The following is a 12,159-nucleotide window of genomic DNA, read 5'->3' on the forward strand; positions in this document are numbered from 1 at the left end:
TTGTCTCATCCTCATTGGTTAATACCCTAGGATGTCTTAATTGTCAACGATGGAAGATGGATGAGATAAATTCATGCTTTCCATCTGTTGTGTTTATCTACCTGTACAGTTCTACATACATTTACCTTTTTAAAATCAATGATGATAATTTAATATTTATGTCCCCACCACCTATCCTAAGATACGAAATAGCATCTCTCTCTCTTTCTCAAGAAGTGAAGTATAAATTTCCCATTAAAAGAAGCAAAAACTGCAATCTCATTTCCATTTGAGTTCAAGTTTCTGTTGAGATTGCTTCCTATGAGATTACTTCAAATGGCGTGGTATGATGTAGAATTCTGTGATACCTGACTGTTCTGAAAACTGTCCACATTGACTTCCCACCACTCTGTCATACCCTTTATATGTGTCAGCCTTGAAAAACTATTTTCAGACACCTAATATGCTTTTTCCTTCTGGTAGTTTTGTCTGGTAGTCTTTTCCTCACATTTCTGACTAGTTTCGGCTTTTTTTTTTTTTTTTTTGAAACTTTGATCAAGCATTCCTTCTTCAGATAGCTCTTTTGTCCTTTCAAAGTCTAGATTAAATGCTTGTTGTTTTCCCTTACATGGTAACATGGCATCATGACACTGCACTGGGTTTACACAATAGCTTTAGCTTTAATCTATCTTCTACTAGCATGTAATCTACTTGAGAACAAGTTCTTTGCTAATCTCTGTTTTCTTGTTCAATAGCTAGAAAGAGGTAAGTATTCAAGAAATGATTATGACATGAAAACCTTCTTAATAATCGATAGCTAATCTACTCTGGCTAAGTTTTACTCATTTATGAGTAAATGTTTCTGAGGAATAAAATATGAAGAAATATACTGTGAGAAGAATATTTCCATGTAAGCAAATAGCAAGTAAGAATGCCCTAATATGGGAGACAAATTAAAATGTAAGGAATTTAAACAAAGCAAAACATAACTCCAAGACTGGAACAAACAGAGCTGAGGAAGTAAGCTGAGGCAAAGCATGCCGGGCCCTGTAATCAGTGCTCAGAACTTTGGGATTTGTCAGCATCAAATGAAAAACCATGAAGGGGATTCAAGTAAAAGGCTGATACAGAAGGATCGCTAGATGACTGGCTGGATGGGTGAGTGCATGAGAGACTGTGCACATGTGTTCAATGAAGTATTGAGAGTATTTCCAGAATTGCATTTACATTTACATTTCCTAGATTAGAAAAGAGTGCTTCATATGGTGAAAATTATGACCTTAGGGATTACAACTCACTTTTTCCTTTGGTCATCTTGTGTTTAATAAGTATTTTCTAGTACAGCCTGATACCCCAGAGGACCAACTCATGAGCTCTCTGCAGAGTGTGCAAGCATCCATTCTTCAGGGAAATTGACAACAGTCATAAGACATAGTTTGTTGACTTAAAAATCATTTTAAAATTTAAAAATTAAAAAAATAAAAAAATCTAGTTTTTCTTTAGAGCATACCAAAAGGTATTTGAATTTTCATTTCCTTTTTTCAAAGATGGAAACAGAAACATAGAAAAGAAACTACGAGTTTGAGGATCTACAGTGATTAGTGATCAATCATTTTGGATCAGTGTCACCATTTAGCAAATGAAAGGTAACTGGGTAATGCATTTCAGAAGAAGAAACGTTAGTGGATTTGCGAGAAATTGGCTACTGAGATGCTTCTAACAGTACCAACTGCCTCAGTGAATTAATGAAAATATAGGGTTCTCCTCTTCAGTTTTGTGGGCTCAAACTTGTATTTTAAATAGTACCACATTAGTAGTGATGCATACAGTATTCAGGTCACATAGTAGCAAAGACACCTTTGCCTCCCCTTTCTTCCTCGATGCTTAAACTTGAATAATAATAATGAAAATTAAATTTTTGTAACCCGGCCCTTGTACAGTTCAATTTTCTTCTCTGTCATTCTCATTCCACTTCAGGAAAAAGGGAGAATTAGTCAATGCAAGCAAAAACTAAATGCTGAGATGAGACCAAATGTCTCTTGCAGGAATGATTATAGTCTTCACAGTGGGTAGCTCAGATCTGTAATTACATGTAAAGCTAGCTATCTATCTATCTATCTATCTATCTATCTATCTATCTATCTATCAACAGATTTTTAAAGGTGATTTTTGTAAGATTTCTCAGTCCTCCTTCTCCCACAAGTAACACTTCCTGTGTTTTACAGTGTCTCACCAGGTCCCCCCACTGCACATTGATTAGAGTAAACATACTTGGATCTAGTGCTGAGGGGCCATCCTGTTGAATGAGACAAGCATATTCTGAACTGCTTCCCATATTCCAATTGTCCTCTGGTGTCCACTTCTGAACCTGAAAACACCATCCTAGGATTAAACTCTAGATGTTGGTTTCATCCATGCCAGGTTTTCTCAACAGGTTTGACAAAGCAAATATCCCCAAACTCAGAAGCTACAAAGCTGTATCTTATCTGCTAGTTTTTTCATAATTATATTCCTACCCTTCATCCCTTCTCAGGGTCACTGTCAGTCATTAATATTTATCAGAACCCCACTTGTCACTGGCCCTGCCTATATATTCTTATTTAACCTCCCTTACTCTTCTTACTCCAAAGCAGAGCATTCAGATATATTTGTGTGAAATAGGAATTGATGTATACCAAGGAGACACTGTTTCCTGTCTACACGTATGCAGTATGAACATCAGTTATTTAAGCGTTAAATATCTGAGGATTCTTCAAGAGAATAGAGCAGTCTGGGGAGCTCAAAGCTGTAACTCAAAACAGAGAAATTTTCCCCAAAGCATATAGTTTAAAGGAAAGCAGAACACTAAAAATGACTCACTAAAGAGATGACTTAGAATGGTGAGTAGTGGTTGCCCGGTAGGTACATGTGTGTCCTTTTTCCATTTCAGCAGGAACCCATGACAGCAGCATAATATGTGGGAATTTGGAATGCCAGCACCTATGCTCAAAATTTTGGTTCTGCTATGCAAGTGTCCTTGGGTATGTTACTTCTCCGCTCTCAGCCTTAGTTTCCTTGTCTGTGATGATAGGAATGGGGATATCATTAGTATCATTGTCAAGAGAATATAATAGGTTCATATAAGTCATGTCCTTAGAACAGAGCTTGGTGCCAGTGAGTGCTCTGTAAGTGTCTCCTCTTATATCATCAGAATCACCAGGAGCTCCTGACTCTATTGTTGACCCAGGGCTCATCTGTCTACCCCAAATGTGATTTGAATTAACCACAGCAACACGTCTTAGATGCACAGAGAAACTGATGCTAATCTCCTCACTTTATCTATGGAGATACTTAGTCCCAAGGACATGAAATCATTTCCTAAGGTTAATGAGGATGTCAGTGATCATCCCATGATCTCTCACTGTTCTTTCTCAAATTCCTGGATAGCTGCACACAGATTGCAGTCCTGACATTCTCTCAGGATAAATACCACATATACAGCTCAGAACATCTGTCCTGTGTTGCAAAACAGGTAACAGCAGGCAGAAGGTTTCATTAGCAAAGCATTTGGACTAGGCTGTGTATTCCATTGAAGAGAGAGAAGTGGCTCCCACAGTTGACAATGCCAGGGGGGACCACTGGACTTATTTACTAAGCACTTGGTTTACTGTCAGACATGATGTTTGCCCTGGTGGTTCTTTCAGCACCCCAGTCTTCAGAGGAACAAACTGATTATCACTCCCTTGCGGTTGTCCCTTCACTTCCAGGTTACTTTTCAAGAGGATGCTGACTCTATCCAGTTGGTAACACTCTCCTGGAAAAATTCACTTGGGCTTCTTTTGAGGAGGGAAATATATCAAGCTATTTGATTTAGTGGGTGCAGACAAAATTTAATCTACAATGCTGCTGAAACTGGAAATCATGGCTTTATTTTTGTCATCTCCTAAACGACCCAAAGAATTTTAAGAGTCATTTCTCTGAAATTAAGGACTTATGTTCATTTTCAAAAGCCATGTAAATTATGCTTTAAATCTCTCCTAAATGCATATGTCTTCCATTACCCACGCTGCTGTCTATCGAATTCTATCAAACCCTTGGAAGACTTTTATTGCTGGCCTTACCTCTATCACTTTGTCCCAGTTTTCTTCTCCTTCCTGCATGCATCTTTATTGTCTATGAATGGTTACTCTGAAGGAAGGACTCATAGAAATGACCTGGGGTCATTTCACATCCACTGACCCTCCTACTAGAAATCCTGCAGAGTTAGGTCCTCTGTTTAAGTGTGGAGGAGAGAGGTGGACTTCCAGGTCCTTGTACTGTAAAATAAACACACTTAAAATAAACGGATAATTCATTGGGAATTCTCTTATCAGACCATGCTGTTTAAAATTATGAATGAGATGCATTTATTTTCAGATAAAAGTATAAATTGGGTCAGAAAGACTGGAAGGTGAAAGTAGGGAACCATTTGCTCCTTTTCCGTCCTGACATTCCAGATCCCTTTTTTGCTTACCCAGCGACTGCTGTAGTCTTCAAAATAGTTTCCTGACATTCACTTTTGTGAAATTGTCCACGTGGTTGTCATTGTACATAAAAGTGCTTGTCTAGACGTCCAGCATCTGTACAACATGGCCTAACACAAATCTACAGCTGGTTGCAGCCTCTAAAGCCCTTTTTACTCTCCATCCCTTGCTGTCTGAACCCCAGTAACACCCTACTTCTAGCAGTTATGAAGATGCCAGGTTATTTCAAGACTTTGTATTACGCATAAGACTGTTGCTTCTTCCTGAACTTTGTTTAACTTGAGTGCCTTATAATCTTCAAAACTCAATGCAAATCTACTTTCTAAAATTTGTCTTTCATCTCCCTCTTTCTTCCCTGCACTTTCCATGGTAGAATAGAGTTAGATTTGCTACCCAGTTACACCTAGAACTGATTCTTGTAGTTATTTTGGGGTTTGCTTGTGGTTTTCTAATAGCTAACAAGGTTCCTGGTAGCAAAACTCATGTATTTTTATTTCACATTCCTGATATCTAGCATAGGGCCTGAAACACATTATGCATCCAGTACATATTAATGAATAGATTAAAACAATGTCCAATAAGAAATGTTAAATAACAGTTTTTCATCTAATATAAAGGGCTTTAGAATGTGTTATTAAAGAATGGGAAAACTTGTCTTTGATGTATTTATATTGAATAGAGTAGTGTGTAACAACGTCTAAGCAGATGTAGTGAGTGGATACCGTGAAAAGCACAGCAAATGACAAGACTTGGCAATGGAAAACTATATGCTAAGTTTGGAGAAATAGAAGTGGTTCTGTATGGTTGGGGCTTACAGTGGCTAAAATGCAGACAGCAAACCTTGCAAATGAGGCTTAGGCATGATTTTGGGGTGATTGTAAACTGTATGAGGGACTTTTGACCTATCTTTTAATAGACCTAACACACTGTTTACTCACATGCATTCATCTGCACCAAAGGGCAGGCACTCTAGATCTGCTATTTCATATAGTACTTACACCATCCCTAAAACATGAGAGCTAGTCATCCTCTTGATGTTGCAGATGAGCAAACTAAAGCTCTGTGGTATCCAGCACACAAATAACATGTGAAAGACCAGGAATTAAACTCAAGCCTTTTCTGTTGTGACAGTCCTTGCTTTTTCATCATACTCTACAGACTTTCATAAACACAAGTAGCAAACTAAAGCTCCATGGTATCCAGTACACAAATAAAATGCGAAAGACCAGGAATTAAACTCAAGCCTTTTCTGTTATGATGGTCCTTGCTTTTCCATCATACTCTACAGACTTTCATTAACACACGTAGCAGCAATAGCATGTGTGTGTAAGGACATTAAGTGTAGCTTCAGTGGTGTCCTAGTGGTACGACACTAGTTACAAGTTCATTTTAATGATATAAAATTGAAATTTTGACAACTTGAGCTGACACAAGAAATTTTGTTGTATATGGACATGCAGTTAACAAGTATTTCAAAACTGAACAGGATTGGTTAAAAAAAAAAAAAGCCAGCTTCAGAGTAAGTATGTAGGGTCTTGAAGTGTTGGCTGTGTCAGCTGCATTTGATTTTTACAAAGAGCTGAGGGATGGCCATGATTGATGTGTCATATTGCTTATTAGACCTGCAGGGTTAGGCATTTGCCTGAGGATGGTGCTTATATTCATTTGGCTTCCCTAATCTTGTGATTAAATAATTGTCATTATTGTAAATTATATACATGATTTATATGTTTATATATGTCTTAATTGTGGAGGATGTAATGTCAGTAGGTGGTGTTAATGTGTTACAGATGGGGAGAGTATAATGGGCAAAGTCCTTATTGCAGGGGGAACACTAAATTGATCTCAATTTTGTTCTTGGAGTTTTTAGACATGGTCACTCTGACTCATCTCAGCATCAACTGGCTTAGGATTGAATGGACAGAGACTGGCTTTAATTATTCAGTCTCCTTATTTCATCATGTATAAAGCTTCAATCATTTTGATTTTTTTCCCATTCTGTGGCCCAATGTCCTATTGACACCCAAATTTTAATGAATTTCACTTTATTAGCCCTCTACAGTGTTTCTTGCTTTCTATTTATATTACACTCTGTCTCTTCCAAATGCGTAACATTGCTCACTGAGGCTTTAGCTGCCTACACAGTCTCTGGACAGGGGCGTTTTCTGTTTCAAATTCTCTTATGCTGTACAGACATAGTGATCTTAAAAAGGAAAATTTAAAACAAACTACAACCTATGCTACCCAAACAATGTCTACTGATATTATGGTCCTTGAAAAACTAACACAAATTTACTTTGTAAGTGCCACGTTTTATTATATAGCATTCCCTATATATACAAGATCACTCTCTAAATTTGGAATCGTTTTTCCTATTGTGTCTTTTAATGTACCTTCTCCGTTTCTGTACTCAAGGTATTTTTGTAGGCCTGGATTGCTTTTTTTTTTACCTCGTTCAGAGCAATAACCACACACTTGAACTCCTGAACCTTCCTCTCTATCAGTCACTTACCCTTCTCTGCATTCTCATAGTGCACAGATGATGTCATGTGTATTCAGACATGCTTCATCATGTGTTCACCAAATTTATATGTACAATTGGTAGATCCTGGGAATATATTATATTTCCATGGTGTTTGTGGTTCCCACAGTCCTATAAAATCCCACCACCTTTACATGAAACAAACTGTTGATAAAAATCAGGCAAAATCTCAGTGTTGATGTATTCTAACTTTGTTTTATCCTCCAAGGTAGGTGAAAAACCTATGGCCGACAGACTGGGTAGGACACTTCATGGGATAATCAAATATATCAGACATTAGTATTCTCTACTTTGGCTTTTTCTTTTCACCTGTTTCCAAATTTTGTTTTCCCAAAACCTAGTTTTTAATTGTTAAGGTCTTGATATAAAACACTTTGGGTTTCTGTTTAATGTTATTTCATCTTTAGAGGGTGAATAATCAAAGCAAGTGTAATGTAGGGGACCAATGACAGCGCCTCCCTGGCTTCATTCTCTTAGGGTTTTCAGATTGGCCTGTTAGAGCTGGCTCTCTTTGGGGTAATCTTAATTCTTCACCTCATGACCCTTCTCAGCAACACTGCCATCATCCTAGTATCCCTTTTGGACTCCAAACTCCACACTCCCATGTACTTTTCCCTCCTATCTCTCCTTCCCTGACCTCTACTTCACCAGTAACATCACCCTTCAGCTTCAAGTCAACCTGGGCGGTTCAGATAAGTCCATCACCGACGGCGGCTGTGTGGTTCGGCTTTACATCTCCCTTGCCCTGAGTGTGTCCTCCTGGCTGTGATGTCCTGTGACCGCTATGTGGCTGGCTGCTGTCCTCTACGTTAACGCCTTCATCATGCATCCTCGGCTCTGTCACATCCCGGCGTCTGTGGAGTGGTTCGGGGGAGGAGCCACCACCTGCGCAGTCCACTCTCACCTGAGGCGCTGACTTTCTTTTAACCTTCTGCTACCTGTCATTCGGACTGCAGAAATGGCCTTTCTAATGGGCAAGGGATATTTATGTAGAGACTTAATCATTTCCTCCCTTACATCTCTTTCATACATTGCCGAATTCATGCAATTTTTAATGCGTCATGGAACTTATGTTTGTCTTCCCTCTTTTAAGAAATGGATTAGGCCGGGCGCGGTGGCTCAGGCCTGTCATCCCAGCACTTTGGGAGGCCGAGGCGGGCGGATCACGAGGTCAGGAGATCGAGACCATCCTGGCTAACACGGGGAAACCCCGTTTCTACTAAAAAATGCAAAAAATTAGCCGGGCGAGGTGGCGGCGCCTGTAGTCCCAGCTACTCAGGAGGCTGAGGCAGGAGAATGGCGTGAACCCGGGAGGCGGAGCTTGCAGTGAGCTGAGATCCGGCCACCGCACTCCAGCCTGGGCGACAGAGCGAGACTCCGTCTCAAAAAAAAAAAAAAAAAAAAAAAGGATTAATTTAATTATTAAAGTATTGAGAACACAGATGTGAACAAAATAGAACATATGTTTCATAGAGTTTATATGCTAATGGGCCAACTTGATTTTTGGTAGATTTTCACTATGTAATGATATCTATTATCAAAAAATAGAAGTCAATGTTAGAAAAAAGATCCTCATTTTTAGCAAATTGTTTGTAAAACCAAATCTATATTAATGAAGCTACAAGGTTAATGGTATATGTTTTTATTTTATTTGGATGTTTAGTATTAAATTGATATGGCTGCAAAGCAATATTATCAAAGCAGAGATACTTCATCTTGATGAAAAACAAAGTTTATATTATTTTCTAAATTATGATTCTGTTCATATTTGTATAAGAAAGGAGATAACCCATAGATGGGTTTTAAAGAGTCTAACATCTTATCATGGAAATCGAATTTTAGATGACAGAGAAGATATTTCTTTTAAAGTTACTAGAGTCAGAGGATGTATCCACACAATATACTAGGATATGGTTGGAAACAGAATGTTCTCTCTTGTCCTGAGGAGGGTACAAACATCTCTGAACTTCTAGTGAAATGCAGCTTAATGATCTGGACAAAATATTAAGGAAAGAAAAATAGACATTTTAGGCAGCATATATAATTTGGAAATTGTTAACAAGCATAATTATGTAATTAGGTAATCAAGGGAAAATGGAGACTTTCCTATTTTGAGCAACAGTAAAGCAATGATTAATTTTTACTTCTGTAAGTCGTTTGAAATACTGTAATAGTAGAAAAGAGGAATAAGAGTAGAATTATCTACTTGCCTCACAAAATGTGAAAATGGGAGATTTGACTGCAGTGACAACTGTACAGTGCAATCATGCCTGTTTGCTGTCCACTTGGAAGTCAGTCATAGCCACCTTGGTGTGGTCAGCCAGTTACTCCAGGGATTTGCTCATGAGACTCTTTCTGTTACTTTTGAATGATAGTATTTTTTTAAATGCCATAATCATACCTTATAATGGAGTAATCAGGATGAATTTAATTGGTAAAGTTTGGGAAAATGCCGAGTTTCCTGATATCTTACTGTGTGAATCCTTAAGTAACAGGGAGAGATGATGACTGTAGAGTATTTCTCCATGGCCATATCCCAGGATCCTCCATTATGGACATTTTAATGAGTCACACATTTTCCATGGAGGAAAGATGATAATTCTCTAACCCTTCTGGGGACATGATGATGCCATATTAACAAACATGCTTTTTCCTTCCCAGAATAAATTACCTCCTTATCAAAAAGGTAATTACTGGGGTTTCTCACCTTCAAGTTCTTTTTCTTAGGGGCAAGGCACTGGGAATAGCTCACTTTCTTCTGACACATTTCCAAGCAGGCTCCAAATTCTGGTTCAGAAGCCATCTAATTCTTTCTAGTATTTGCAATGGACATTTTCATGTTGTATCACAGACTACATGAACCAGGAGTGATACCTTTTTGAGCCATTGCAGAGAGATTCAGTTCCCAGAGAAGTGGCATCTAGCCATGTGATACTTCCTACTCATAACTGAGGATCAAATTTCACCTGTGCACCAAACTCTCCAGGATGTTTTTTAACATCTCATGATTCCTCCAGGTGGGGGATAAAGAGTAGATATTCTACATATTCTGTGCATACTGACACTCAATTCACGCAGTAGTCAGTGGCAGGAATCTTGAACACTCACTGACTGGTTTCTGCGGGACCTCACATTTGTTTCTTAGCTTGAGCTTTTCTTGAACGGCTCCTATGGCTCTGGGACCTTGACTTGAACAAACCTATTTATTTCCTCTTGAGACACAGGTAGCCGGAGATACCATGGGCAAAGAAGTAACTTCTGAGGCCAGAAAACACGTTCCTGGCCAGAAATAGGTATGTAGATGGGAGGGAACCGGTCCAGTGATGATGGTCAGGTTGTATGGTTTATTGCATGTAACTATGACATTAAAGCAACAGAATTGTGAAGTCTGTGTATTTCAAATGAATGATTTCGTGTTTTTCCTGTTTCTATTTCAGAATCTTTTTTTCTCATAAATTGTCATGATTTCTGTTTTTTTTTTTTTTATGCACAATATTATGTCTGCTCAAAGCCAGCAAAGAATAGGTTTAATTTAATCAGCTCTGAGCTTTCTATATTCTTCAGAATAAAAAAAACTTTTCAATTCAAAGCTTTCTCTGTGGGATACACACTTGTGAAACATCTTATCAGGGTTTAATGTCATTTAGTTAAAAGAGAATTAAGTCAGGATATGTTAGCTGCTCAGACAATTAATTTTATTTATGACTATAAATAAATTCCCAGAAGTTCAGTTCCAAAAGGAGATTAAGATATGGCACACATCGTTACTTATCACACTTTCTGCTCCTTTATTTATTTTTCTGATCTGCTTAGTGCTATAATTACTTTTAAAAACAATTAAAGTGCTTGTCACCCACCTTTCATATAAATATCCTACTTCCTCTCATGCTACATCCCATAATCTCTGCATCCTATTGAAAGGACATTGGGATCAATTTGAGTATTATTTTTGATGCAACTTTTTTGTTGTTTCTAAAAGGAAAAATTAGTTAGCTAGGAATATTTACTGTGTTTGGCCTAGAATTATGTCTATTCTGTTTGGATCAAAAAGCTGTGTTTAGAATTTTTTAAAAAATATGTTTTTATATTTATGTTTTGTTGTTGGATTTGGGAAATTAGAAAAAAAAATCTGGCCAGGTGCAGTGGCTTACGCTCATCATCCCAGCACTTTGAGAGGCTGAGACAGGATTGCTTGAAGCCAGGAGTTTGAGGTCAGCCTGGGCAACATAGCAAGACCTTATCTCTCAAAAAAAAAAAAAAAATTTAGCTGGGTTAGCTGGGTGTGGTGGCAAATGCCTGTAGTCCTAGCTACTCAGGAGGCTGATGTGGGAGGGCTGTTTGAGCCCAGGAGTTGGAGGCAGCAGTCAGCAATTATTGTGCCACTTTACTCACACCTGGGTGACAGATGGAGACCCTATTCCTAAAAAATTTTTTTAAAATAAAAATATTTACCAGAATAGAGTGAAGGATAGATGATTCATAACAATATTTGTATACTTGAAAGTATTTTATAAGGAATAATAGTTTATGGGTTCAGATCTATGACAGCACTTTGCACTCTACCCTGCAACTACATTGCAAAATAATAGATGCTCATCTGGAAGAACAAATCTGTGTTAGGGAACAAGGCGTGTTATGGGGGCTTGCATTCTTTGTTGATTCATGTGGTGTTTCTGATGGTGAACAACTAAGAGGAACAAATGGAGGACGTGATGCTAAGGCCTGCGTCTCGTGAATGGGCATCGTCTGAGCAGGTTGGTGAGAGAGAGATGAGCACTTATGAGTGTGAGGAGCTGCGGGAAATGTCCAACACAAGGCAAAGAGAAGCATTTTATCAATGCTTGTGTTACAGTCAGGCAGGATACTGTGTGGTATGAAAACACTTAGAAGTTTGCAATAGTTTAAGATGGATGATTGGGCCAGAGGTAGACCCATCACAAGATGTATTATGAGTATTTTGTCTTCTAAGGGTGGCAATCCGTGGTGTTTAAAAGTGGTAGGTGTTGTGGGGACACAGAAAACAGTATTTTTATAAATAGGTCATTCGGGAAATGTATCCCATGGGATGCCCCAGAGCCATGTGGATTCATTCTGGGCAAGGAGGCCAAATGTGCCCATATTGGGAGAGCTTTCACC

At 38.4% G+C, this 12,159-nt stretch overlaps 1 long non-coding RNA gene across 1 annotated transcript; it reads right to left on the reverse strand.

Annotated features, from left to right (window-relative positions):
* Positions 1–506: 506 nt before the first annotated feature.
* LOC110742377 lies at positions 507–4,897 on the reverse strand. Its single transcript, XR_002520066.2, has 2 exons — positions 4,080–4,897; positions 507–3,037 (listed from the first exon to the last, which is right to left on the reverse strand). It is a non-coding gene; the product is annotated as an uncharacterized LOC110742377 (long non-coding RNA).
* Between the last annotated feature and the right edge of the window lie 7,262 nt (positions 4,898–12,159).

This window comes from Papio anubis, chromosome 1, assembly GCF_008728515.1.
Source record: "Papio anubis isolate 15944 chromosome 1, Panubis1.0, whole genome shotgun sequence".
Taxonomy (NCBI): domain Eukaryota; kingdom Metazoa; phylum Chordata; class Mammalia; order Primates; family Cercopithecidae; genus Papio; species Papio anubis.